This window comes from Triticum aestivum, chromosome 7D (assembly GCF_018294505.1).
Source record: "Triticum aestivum cultivar Chinese Spring chromosome 7D, IWGSC CS RefSeq v2.1, whole genome shotgun sequence".
NCBI classification, from domain to species: Eukaryota; Viridiplantae; Streptophyta; class Magnoliopsida; order Poales; family Poaceae; genus Triticum; species Triticum aestivum.
In genome coordinates, this window is record NC_057814.1 from 106,904,509 (window position 1) to 106,918,188 (window position 13,680).

Consider the following 13,680-nt stretch of genomic DNA (forward strand, 5'->3'; position numbering starts at 1 on the left):
TGTTCATCTCCACCGTTGACCTCCTCCAGCCTCCACGGGCTCTGTTCATCCAGCCTCCACCGCGCGCTACTCCACCGCCTGCTGTTCAACCCACCCCGCCACCGTCTACTGTTCATCCAGCCCTCCACACCACGGGGTCCTGTTCAACCACCCCTCCATGGGCACCACTCCACCGTCTACTATTCATCCAGCCCTCCACACCACGGGTCCTCTTCAACCACCCCTCCACGGGCACCCCTCCACCGTCTACGTTCATCCAGCCCTCCCACACCACGGGTCCTGTTCATCCAGAGGCAACGCCACCGCTCACTGTTCATCCAAACCCCCCCCCCCCCCCCCGCAACGCTCACTATTCATCCAATCGATCGGCTTCAGTTAGCAGCAGTAGCGAGGAACGCTCGATCGGGTTCATTAACAGCCATCGATTGATCGCTCGGTTCAGTAACGCGTAGCCTGCAGTGCAATCGCTCGGGTTTAGTTAGAGCCCAACGCCTCGCTCGGTTCAGTTAGAGCCAACGCCTCGCACACACGCGCGTACGTGTACGAGAGAAACACGCATCGCTCGGCCCCCGACCTCCCACCATAACCGGGAACTCCCCGAAATTTTCCTCGCGCTCGCTTCTACCACGGTTTTTTCCGTCATGGACGGCCCAAAGAATGTCATCCAGCTGCGTCTCCGGCCCGCCCAGGACGAAATGCCCATTTTCTGTCATGATTTTTTGTCATAGAAGTAGGAGCCCACCACATCTATGATGATACCGGGTTTTGTCACAATTATTGTCATAGAAGTGTCATATGTATGACAATATTTTTTTCGTTCGGCCCAAAATGTCACGGATGTGTCTTTTTTTTGTAGTGGACATAATAGACCTGGGGCCGTCATTTCTGCACAACATGATGTCGTTTGAGAGGATGAATGGGATCATCATAGGATTAATTCATAACATGTCCCGTCCGGATGGAAGCATCGTCCAGGGCTATCTGACACAAGAGTGCATCTCTTTCTGCGAGAATTTTCTATATGGCGCAGACCTGCAGCCGCCTGGTGTTAGTGTTGGTTTTCTCGTTAACAAGCACGATGGGAGGCTCGAAGGAGAAGGTCACTCCAATGGTCGCAGGGAACTGCACGTGGCATACTCAGATCGAATCAACGACTTTGACAGAGCAAACTTGGTAGTGCTACAACACCTAGACGAGGTAGATCATTTCATGGCACTGCACAAAGAAATTATCGCAAAGAAGTATCATGACCGGGGGGTATGCAGGACGAACGCCGAAGTTACTAGAGAGCACAACTCCACTTTCCTGCATTGGTTCAAAGAGCATATTATTGCTAATCCCCCGGAGGAGGGCTCTAAGGACGGATTGCTCATATACGCCTTAGCACATGGCCCCTCGCCCAACCTCGTAACCTATCAGGTACGATATCAACGGATACACGTTCCACACGGAGGCCAAAGATATGGATAGTGATGATCAGAACTCAGGGGTGACGATGGAATGCATGACCGGCAGCGACAACGGCGCAACTGAAAGATTTTACGGAAGGGTCAAGGAGATCTGGGAGCTTGACTACTCTGGACTGCACAACACGACGATGTTCCGTGTCAGATGGGCTACCGTGAACGCTATCTCAAAAAACAAGCCGTGGGTACACGCTAAGCACGTGACACAATGCTTCTTCATAACTGACCCGTGCAATCCCAGCCGTGTTGTCGTGAGGAGAGGCAAAAGGAACATCATTGGAATGGATGGAGTCGCCAAGGAGGAAGACTACGATCAGTACGGCAACCCAATGAGGGAAGATGACGATGATGATGAAGTATATGTCAAAAGAAGAATCAATACTACATTACCTAAGAAAAATAGTACTCCATGGAAAAGGCAAAGTCACAATGAGGGGCTCAATTATTCTTCAACGAATAAGAAGGGAAAGAAGCTGACTCAAAAACGAAAACGTCAACACTGAGGAACCGTATGCTATCGGTCAAATGATGTAATATATATATATATATATATATATATATATATATATGTTCCTATTTTGTATACACACTTAGCCATTATTATGCATGTGTCCAATGATGTAATATATATATCTTCCTATTTTGTATACATATTTAACCGTCAAATGATGCAATATATATATATATATATATATATATATATATATATATATATATATATATATATATATCGCCTTCCCTTCGTTCACTGCTCTCGGAAAAAAAAAGTGAGAGAAAATAAAGGAAAAGAAAAAGGGAAACTGGTTATAGCAGTAGCGCTTTACTGAAAAAGAGCTACAGCTAGTCAAGGTAGCAGTAGCAGTTTCTGTTTAAAACCGCTATAGCTGCCTGTAATAGTAGTAGCGCGTTTGCTCTAAACGTGCTACTGCTACGTCCACTTAACCCCAAATCCTCACTCTCTCTGCTTCATCCCACCTCTTTTCCCCCCAAATCCCCACTCTCTCTTCCCTCGCCGCGCCCCCGCGCTCGCCCCCGACCCCGACCCCGGCCTCGGCTTCGACCCCGGCGCTCGCCCGACCCCGGCGCTCGCCCCCGACCCCGACGCGCGACGCCTCCCTCCTCTGCTTCCTCTCCTCCCAACCTCGGCCGTCGTCGGGCCTGCCTCCTCGCCCCTGCACCCTGTGTAAGCCCCCCAGCGCTCCTCCTCTCTCTGCTAGCTAGGGTTCTTCGGTTAATTTACTTAGGTTTTAGTTAGGGTAGTAGGTTAATTAGGTTATCTATTTAGTTATGAATTTAGCTAGGTTTATTTAGTTTTGGACATGTCATATTTGGAAAATGATGATTATGTGCAGGGTAAATGACCCGAGTGGCCTATGTTACGCCGAAATGTTGACTCATTTCCGTTCCGGTGAATTTCAGGCGCTCGATATGTCCATTTTTTTTAGCAAAGGTCATGCCGAAATTTTCCGTGGATTTTGGCATGATAGATTTCTTTTTGGCATGATCCGAGTGCTGAGAGTTGCTGGGAAACGACATTCCGGCAAACATAGATTTCTTTTTTATGTCATTTTTCATTTTTTTCATACTTTTAGAATTAAATGAGGAGACTTAATCATAGGAAACATGTCGAACAACGAAGAAACTGGGCCTTCTGACCAAGATGCAGACAAGATGGATTATGAGGGTGAACAAGAGTACCTCGACTATTTGTCTGCTAAGCAAGGTTTGCAGGTCGGCCTCGATGATGGTACTGACGTCGACATCGACATCGACGGCGTCGGCACCGATGGCGGCGCCGAGACCGGCGGGGAAGATACCGGCGGGGAAGGTACCGGCGCCGATGCCGCTACCGAAAAGAACAAGCCGAAGAAGCAGAGGATAGGAAAACCTAACAAACTAGGGATTGGACGACTAGTGATCACAAAGATGGCACCTGGCAAGTTTGAGCCATTAGAGCTGGAAGAACCTCGCAAGTGCTATGGGAACCAAGTAGGATGCATCCTACGGGAATGCGCGAGCATCAACGGTGATGACTTAAGGAGTAAAGAACATTTGACGCAGTTGCTCCTGACGAAGTTGCACAAGAGATTCAAGTTCCCCGACCGGGATGATAACATAGAACAACCGTGGGATGATCCAAAGATGAAAAGATTAACAATCACGCCATGGGCATGTTCAGCAATGATTTGGCCTCCTGGAAAGGGAGGGTGAAACGAGCTATTGAGGCTGAGGAACCCCTGTCCAAGATTCTAGAGGAAAATCCGACACATACGAAAGAGGAGTTCGAAAAGTTCAAGGACACTTGCGCTACCGAGGCAGCCAAGGCTAAGGCTGCGAAATTCAAGAGCCTTCAGCAAAGGAACACGGGGAAGCATCGCCTTGGAAGCCGTGGCTACCTCGGTAAAAGGCCCATATGGGATAAGGAGGACGTGGAACGTGAAGCCGCGGGTATCCCAGACCCCTTCGCGAAGTTCACCAGCCCCTTGGAGCGTGACTTCATCAGGGCCTGCTACAAGTGGGACAAGGAAAAGAAGGTTTTTTACACGGACAAGATCACGAGGAAATTGATTAGACTACTGGTAATTACTCTTTTACCACCTTACATTTAGCTCCATATCTAGTCGACTACACATTCCTAAACGGTTCACGCTCCTTCTGCAGGAGAAGCAACATCAGCTTGCAGCCGAAATCCCTACTTCTCCGATGAGGCCCAAGTGGGACACCCCTCTCAACCGGGCCTTGAACGAACTTAAGGGACTCCCTTTGGGCCAGCGGCCGCAATATGGTCGTGTGCACGGTGCTGGAGACGGCGCCACGTGGAAGGTGTTTTACAACGAGGGCCCGGAGGCCAAGAAGCGGAAAAAGAAGTTTGGTCAGGCGGACATCGACGCGAAGGTGAAGCTTGCGGTCGAGAAAAAAGCAGTTGAGGACGCAAAAAAAACATCCGAGGACAAAAATGAGTTGCTATAGCAGGCAGTCAATGCAGCTGTAACTGCCCGCAGAAATGATTTCGCTACTAACTTGGTTCCAGCTATCATCAACTGGACGAAGGAAAATCTAGACAAGACGGTACATGATTTCCCGTTGCCCAGTTTCGCCGGGAGCAACTCCATGAACAACAACACCATCGTACCATCACTTGCTCACGCAACCATGCCTCCTCTCGCAGCCGCTCCCGCTCATAGCAGCCCGTCCTCAGTCTCTGGCACGCTAGGTGGGCCTTCGCCTTTGGCTGAGCTCGACGCCGTCACGGTAATTACATGTCGCACCAACATATATATATATACAGAATATTCCATTTTTGTTGCCTTTTAGATGTTTTACGCCACATACATATGTGTTTGCAGGCCAAAGAAACCCCGTGCACCATACTCTACTTGATCAAAGGCCAGAAGGTGGACGTGGGAAAGGGGTTGATAATGGACCCCTTGCAACCCACGTTCCACAACCAGCCGATCCCCGCTGGGCACTTCAGGGTTAGCTTGTCTAGTGTGAAATCGGGGCACGAGGATTTGCCTCCTCCAGTACAGCATGTGGGAGAGGACGACGAGACCACGCCGCGGATTGGAAGCTGCAAGGGTTGGGTGATGCTATGGCCGAAGAATCTTATTCGTCTGGAGCCGGCCGAGAGCACACCAATAACCACACATCAACAAGCATGTGCGGAGACCACCACCCCGCCCTTGCAATTACCAGCTCCTGTAGTGCCGGGTGAGAGCGGCGGACGACATGATGAAGGGGGTGCAATAGTACTGGCTGATGTAATTTGTCCTGTAGAACAGAGAATGGATGATGAGACGGAGGTCGACCCTATGGGTTTCCTCAATACAAACGCGTATGAATGTGACATAGATATGATGAGTCAACCATATGACGAATCAGGCTATCAGCATGCTAATGAGGATATGGATGATATGCCCAGGCAGGAAGGTCGTAGCAGGGATTGCAAAAAGTCTCTCTTCATGAAATCCTCACAGGACACGCCTGAAGATGCCGCCTCAACACAGGCTCAACTAGCCGGGCGCGAGGGTCGTACAGTACTTAGCCCGGGAACACTGGAGCAGGGGTTAAGGAAGGGTCTAGAAGGTGTGCCCAAGAAAAAGGAGAGGAAGAGATTGGGGAAGATAGCTACCTCCAAACAAGCCAGAGCACATAGCAGACAGACGATGGATTCTGAAGAGCGTGTACCCGTGAAAGGTGCGGCCATGTTCCATCTCACGAGCGAGCCGATGCTACCGCCGAAACCGCTGGAGGCACTATCAGGGGATCTCAGGAGACTGCACGACCATGTGCTGTCGACTGAGAAAAGCCTACTAGCCTCAAAGGATCCAGGATATCCGACATACGCGGCTCCTGTGCCTGAGGGGAATTGCTACATCGACACACGGCCCACGGAGGTGTTCTTCCTGCGGTCTGACCATATCTTTGAGATGTTTCTGACAAGGCGTTTCGATTTTACAATCGTCCGCCTTTTTGCGCTACATATGAGCTCCGTCATGAAGAGAGAAGAAGTCTCGCAAATCTCTGTGCCGGATCCATACTACATGCACGAGTCTTTCTTGAGTCTCGGTGACCTTGAGCGTGAAACAGCTAGGGACTACCTCCAAAACTTCATGGTACAAAATAAGGACCAGGAAATTGTCCTCCTGCCTTATCATCCAAAGTAAGTCAGTTCCGGACAACCCTTTTGTACATTTCAATCATTCCTTCTCGCTCATATGGAGAATAATTTGAGGTGTCTTTTCCCCGCAGCAACGGGCGCGCCATCCTTACCGTTCTTTACCTGCGAGTCTCCCACGCCGTGTATTTCAACCCTTCCAGAGACTACGAGAAAAAGGACTACACCCACATAATGAATATTCTAGATGATGCTCTCCAAAGCTTCAACATTAGTGGTGGCCACGTGTAGATCAGGAAACAAAGGAACAAGAAGATGGGTTTTGTGCATAAAACTAACTTCTCCTGCATCCATGTCCCAAAACCAAGCAAGAAGGATGGATTCTACATCGTCCATCTCATGATTGAGTTCAGCACGGATCACCAAAAGCTTCGCATGACAAGCAGAAATGATGATCATATCCACAAGTGGCTGGAATCTCATGGAGAAGCGGATTATAAACTTAGAGATGACTTCTTTCGCATCCAAAGGGACATTGCGACGATCATCATGAAAGAAGTCGTCGATGAGAAGGGGATCTTCCACCACGGCCCTATATCGTGAGCTGACGTCCGAACTCGCATAGGCATGCAACATCTAGACCTCACGCTGTTCAAGAAGCTAGGGTCCATCCTTGATGATATGGAAGGATGGAACTTCTAGTGATTTACGATGCCGATGATGATGATATGTGTCGGTTGAACTTGTATACTTTCTGTAGCGATGAAACTTTGTGATGTCCATGGTCCCTGCCGAACTTGCGTAACTCTACTTTGTTAGTTTGCCTACGATGACCTGCGTACCTCTACTTAATTAGTTTGCGTACTGTATGTTGCATCTAGTTGCTAGCCCTTTCTTTTTCGTGTTGCTCTAGTATATTTTGTTGCATATGATTGTACATCCTCTTGATGAAGATGCATCTCTAATAGGTACCTAGTTTCTTGATGGTGAAGTGCTATGTCGTGTACGAAGGGAAGGTTCCGGGAGTGTATGACGAGTGCCATGAGTGTCAGGCGCAAGTGCAGGGGGTCTCGGGTGCCAGCCATAAAGGCTTCAAAAGCAGGCAAGAAGCACAAGCTAGTTACTTGAGGTTCAGGCGAGCGCGAGAGAGGACTCATGACCGCCGCCTCATGTACTGCATAGTTTCACTACCACTCATAGTGATAGCACTTCTCGCGTATATCATTGTTTAGATGGATGAGGTTGTAGTTGCAAGTATTCGAGACTTGCATGTATCGCTATTTTTGAGATGATGACGATATACCACTTTGTGTTGGATGATAATTATGATGAGACTATTTGTATGTATATTCTATGATTACATTTGCGGTCTTGCAGCGATTTGTATGTGTTTGATGATGCCATTTGTATGTGCTAAAGGTTCGTGTATAAAGCCTGGTCAAATACAAAACAAATATGCAGAAAAAACAAAAGGTACTAAAATTAGCAGTAGCGAGTGGAGGAAAGTTAGCAGCAGCGTGACAATAGCAGTAGCGCGTTCGACCAAAGAGCGCTAGAGCTATTAGCAGTAGCGAGCTTCCACACAGCACGCTGCTGCTACACTTGTATGGCAGTAGCGCGGGCGCGCACGTGCTGCTGCTATGGGTTAGCTGTAGCACCCTATTAGTAGCGCCGGTGCCCGCGCTATTGGTAGGCCAAAAACCCGTGCTGCACACTTAAATTACATCCACCACCGAGTACCCCGCGACACACACACACACAAACAAACAAACAAACACACACACACACACGCACGCATGCACGCACCCACCCACCCACACACACACACACACGCACACACAGTAAGACTCCATCACACACACACACACACACTGAGACTCCATCTCACACACACATGCTCTAGGCGGAGCATTTGTTCCTACCACCCTTCATCCACCCTTACCCGTATGATAAACAATCACTTTAATTTACTTGTATAACATGGACAAATTCCACTTTACTTTAGTAGTTAGCAAACTTATCATTTGTGCCCTTATAAAAACCGAGTTGGCGATGATGGTGTGCCCGCCATCTTGTAATATAGACCGTCTGATCTATAAATGACGGATAGAAAGCAAACTATGATAATTTTACAAAAGAAAGCCGCACCTCTCTCCACATCCTTATCTCCCACACCTCATTGCTGAGCAATTAAAAAAGAAAGTCTCCGGAACAATCAAGCATGGTGGCCGCTGCCTCCTGCCGGCGCCGTCCATCCCCATGCCTCCGCCCATTCCGACCACTAGTCACCACCACGCTCCACTCCTCCTCACCTTATCTCTCATCTTTCATTTTTTCGATGACATTCTTGAGATACCAGTTTTCCGATAAAATTCTCGAAATATCATTTGTTTGTACACATGGGATTACTCCTGCATGGGTAAATCACAACATGTGTTTTGTAAAAAAATGCATATTGATGTTCCGTGAAATGCACGAGCATCTTGCTTGTAATTATATAACGAAAATCACAAGCAGGAAGTGACATTTTTTTACACAACCACGTTAACATGGCCACGTAAATCACTAGCTAAAGTAAATACCATTATACTTATATCCCGAGGCAAAAGGTTGAGTACATGTCCGAAGAGTAGAGTCGCACACACGCACTCTATCTCTCAGAATCTCACACACACACATACCAGTTACATGATGCCCACTTAAGCGGACACGTATGTTACAATTTGTGCACCCGCGGGTACACGTGATGCTGCACATTTATTTAAGCCGGACGGCGAACCCAAACAGTAGCTGCATTCATTCCCCTCCCGCCGCCTCTTCTCTGGTCGCCGTCGCCCAGTAGCCATGACCCGGCCGAAGGTAACAACATATGCCATACTCTCGCCAGAGCGACTGTTTAATCTGGAAATTTTAGTGGTCATGCATGCATCTTTTTGTGCTAGCACTCCTATATAAGGGTTGACCGGTCATTTCCCGCGGATGTGCGCGGGCAGTGGAAGAGGAAGGAGAAGGGAAGCGGGCTATGGAGTAACGTTTTTTACCACTATTTCTTAGGAAACTGAGTGCAATAATTGAGTAGTTTTGCAAACTATCAGTACTACACATGAAACGGTTCAAAACCTATACTCCCTTCTTAGCGCGCGCTTCCGCGTGAAACAGTCAGCGTCACGTGTGTTAGCAGTACTGCGGGTAGAGTATGTTTTCTTGAAGAAGCAGAATTCAACGAAGTCATGATGGTTCCTTCGTCCGACTAACTTACAGTGGGAAAGGTTGAGCCTGCGCTATGACCGGGGTGGACCAGGATAATTTTGTGCATGGCAGGTGGACCAGGATAATTTTGTGCATGGCAGGTGGACCAGGATGGTCGACGTCCCACATGTCGGCGAATGAAAGTATTCTTTCCGATATAATGGACGAGCAACGAGTATTCATTGTTTATTTTTGATGAAACCTATTGTCTCCACTGTTACGACGGAGGAGTGTGAAACACGGCAGCCCTATGAACTTGGCATGTGCGCCACTCCCTCCTTCCTCATGTAATACTACCATAGTGTTGACTATAAGGTTAGAACTTTTTCTCACTTTCTCTCTATCTATTTCCTCTCAAATGTTTTTTACCTTTCTTTTTTAGACACAATTGTTTTTTATGCCTCTTTTTTTAGAATTAGTTTTTTATACCTAGGAGCACGTGTAGAGACGAGCTCCTGCAGATCCCACTCCTTGACTTTGTCAATGCCTCTCTCTCCTCCACATAAGCGGGCTTGTCGAGAAGACAAGAGATGATCTCTTAGCACAATATGTTTCACCATGTTTTTAGGAATAACTAGTTATTGAAGATAAGGCTAAGAGATGATCCATTGTACACACGTTTTTTTGTCATCTCTAAATTACATGCAAGACTTATGATAAGACTATCTTTTCAACCATTGTACATGCCCTTTTTAGCCCAGAATTTTACTGGTACTACTTGCTATGAATGCGGGCAGCTGGCCTCTAAGGGGGGAGCGCGCGCGGGGAGGTGGTGGGGTGGGAGAGGGGTTCTGGTGGTCCAGTGCGGTAAGAAGCGGGCTTGGAAGCGGTGCGGACTCCCGCATGGCCCACCTCACATTATCACCACATATTTCTTGGAGTCCGTGCACGGCAGGCGGGCGATCTCTTCTCCCTCCCCCGTCTCTCTCCTCTCAGTCGACGCCCGCCGAGCGATTAGATTTCAGCTATCGACGGTTTATTCAATTGCAGTCCCACATGTCAGTGAAAATGCAAGACAACGCGTGTCCCCTCTGGTGAGCGGCGTGCAAGCCGGACTGTCGGGGGTGCGACATGAACGTGACGTGTACGAGTTGTAAGTGTGCCGCCTTTTCCTTTTGAACTTGCAAAGCGTAACATTTTCGTGCGATCGATTGATAGAAATCCAGAACAAAATGACGAGGGCGGTGCTTTCCCGGGCGTTAGGCGGGCTAGTTTGAGTGATGTGACGTGCTACAGTGCCGTCCACTTGCTCCATTTTTATGTAAGCAAGAGTCTACACTCTTACGTGGGAGGAGTGCGAAACACGGCGGATCTGATTTTGATCGAGGAATAACTGTTCCCTGCGAAATAATGGAGCACTGTTAGCGATTATAGCATGATAGTTAGGGCATCTCCAGCGCTGGCCCTCAAATTTACACCGGCATCTGTCCGAGGACACTGGTGGATGCCATCCAATGCTGCCCGCATACCTTTCGACAACTATATGAACTAACCGGACGAAATTCGTGCAAACAAAGCAAATTTCAAATTGACCGGATGAAATTCATTACATTTCGAGAACTTTTCCTATAAACTGGACGAAATTCATTACATATTTCGCACAAACCGTACTAAAACCTATTGTAAACCTAATCTAAACTATCGCCGGGCCCCGACCACCATGTTCGGCCATGAACTCGAGAAAGCCGGCCATTGCCTTTGCCTCCTCCTTATCCGCCTCGATAACCTCCTCCTCCGGAGCACAAGGTTATGTAGATTTCCGCCTCCACGTCGCCGTCAAGCGGCTAATCGGCCGCCGATTTTTATCCCACCAAGCTTGGCGTCGACTGAGTGGAGGAGCGGTGGCCTTCGTGGGACCAGAGCGGTGGCGACCTACCGTGTACTACTCTTCCTCGCTGCCGGCTGCGCCCGCGCACGCGCGCCGGCTTCGTGGTCGTGGCGACGGAGGGCGGCCAGGGGGAGCCGGCGATCTCCTTCGTCTGATCCTGCGAGAGTACGTCCAAGAGAGATTTGGAGCGCGCCCAGAGCGGAGCCACCGATGTCCTTCGTCTGCTCCTGCGACAGTACGTCCAAGAGAGCTTTGGAGTACCCGGAGGCCATGGTTGGAGTGGTGCCAACAGAAGGAAGGGACCGGAGGAGAATGAGGGTGGGTCTTTGGCTATGGCTGGGAGCTGGGGCTCAAGTTAATATAGCGGGCGAATGGCAATGAGCCGCGGCAGACGGATGGATGGCTGGCACCGGAGTAGGTTCGTCGGTAGCCGTGGTGTCATTAACGCGGAGCAGTCGCTTGCACCAGGATGCCGCGCGGGCGGCGCTCTCTCGGCCGTCGCGCTGCTGCAATGCCGACGCCAGTGAGAGGTCGCGTCGGGCGTGAATGCGGATGCTGCTTCAGTGACTTCACCGCAGGTGCATTGTCTCACTGACATGTGGGCCCAACGGGCATCAGGCCCGCATGTCAGTGACACACCAACTGCACCTGCAGTTAAGGCTGGGGAATGCGGCATTCATGTTCTGGAGAGACGGTGATCGTTTCAGGCGGGAAGCGCGCGCTAGCGATGGAAGGGGTTTTGGTAGGCCAGGGCGGTTGGATGCTGGCGTGGTGGTAAAATGTGAACTCATGGATGACGAGCCTTCGAAGCGTATGCGGCACGTATTGACAACCAAGCGTCCATGCAACCGCTCTTGTCGCCAGCTAGCATTTGACGACCACCATTAGACACCACACAACCATACATCAGACACACACTCGTGTGCAGTGGCACTATGATCGGTTGCTCACGATAGTACATACTCCGCACCATAGTACCCTCTCTAGATAGGCTGTTTTATAGATTGTCGTTGTGATGGATAATATACATGAGCAAGGCGCCGAGTCACGAGTATGACCGTTGGTGTTGAGCCAGGTGAATACATGCTTGGTGTTCGCGGAGGCCTCCAGCAAACGTCTAAATAGTAATGTCACATATTCATAATTTTGGTTTTTATTTCTTTCTCCACTGACAGGTAGGCCCGCATAGATAGATAGATAAAGAACACGAGCTAATGAGGCGCATGCGGACTGTTTGACTGGTCAACCAGACAAATACGAAGCTATACGCTGAGCCAGTGACCGTATAATCACCATATCTCGTATACAATGATCAAAGTGAGCTATCAAGGCAAGTTCAATGACCGCCAATGCAATTTACTCGGTAATAAATGACCAGGATTGAAGGGGAATCCAAATTTCCTTCGTCTTCTGTCCTTGAGCTCTTGACAAACCAATGCACTTTACGGTTGTCCGGCCACTCCACCCCAGAGCTGTCACCAAGCGTCGTTCATGCCACCGTGCCGCACACTAAGCGGTAATTAAGCGATGGCATCCCACCGCGCCGAGTTCCTCGCCGCCCACGACCGCACACAGAATGGTAGGCAAGCGGTGGCATCCCGCCGTGCCGAGTTCATCGCCGCTCACGACCTCACACCTATGTGGGCGGAATTTGAAGCTGCCAAGGCCGAATGGGTGGTAGAGGAAGAGGCGGCCAAAGCCGCACAGAGGGAGCGTAAAGGTCAGAAAGCACTCAAGAAAAGAGAGGCCCGCCACCGCAAGAAAGAAGAGGACGCACGCGCTGCTGCGGAGAGGTTGGCGGAGTTCCAAGCATGGTGGGGTGTCGCCGACAAAGCCGGGAAGGAGAATGATGGCGTCTGGCCAGCATGTGAGAAGTAGTAGTACTAGTAGTTAGTGTGTGTGTGTCTGTGTCGCCCGTACGTTTGTTTAATTAATTACGAGCATGTAACAGTACTACTAGTTACTACTATAGTTTTTAGAGCAAATTACCAGTACATTAGCCTAGACTCAATGGAAAAATTCCTATCCTATGCATCAAATGGCATATCTTTCTCTATAGGAATTGAGATGCATGTCATCTGACTTCCTATGATTTTCATATTCCTATAAAATTCCTATCCTATGAACCAAAGGAGGCCTCTGCTGGAGTAACTACTGTAGCTAGCAGTACTGCTGGTACAATAGTTTTCTTCAAGAAGAGGAATTCAAAGTCATGATGGTTCCTTCGTCCGAGCAACTTCACAGTGGGTAAGGTTGGGCCTGTGATTTGACGGCTCATTAGTAATTACTGCGGCGCGACGACCGGGGTGACTCTCCCTTGGAGTTCTGCGGGCATGGCAAGTGGACCAGGATGGTCGACGTCCCACATGTCGGCGAGCGGAAGTATTCTTTCCGATATCGAGGAGCAAGGAAACCGCGTGGTATAGTATCATTGGTGATTTATATTTATTTTTTATTTTTAATGAATGCTAGCGTTTCAACTCTTACGACGAAGGAGCGCCAAACACACGGCACGTGCT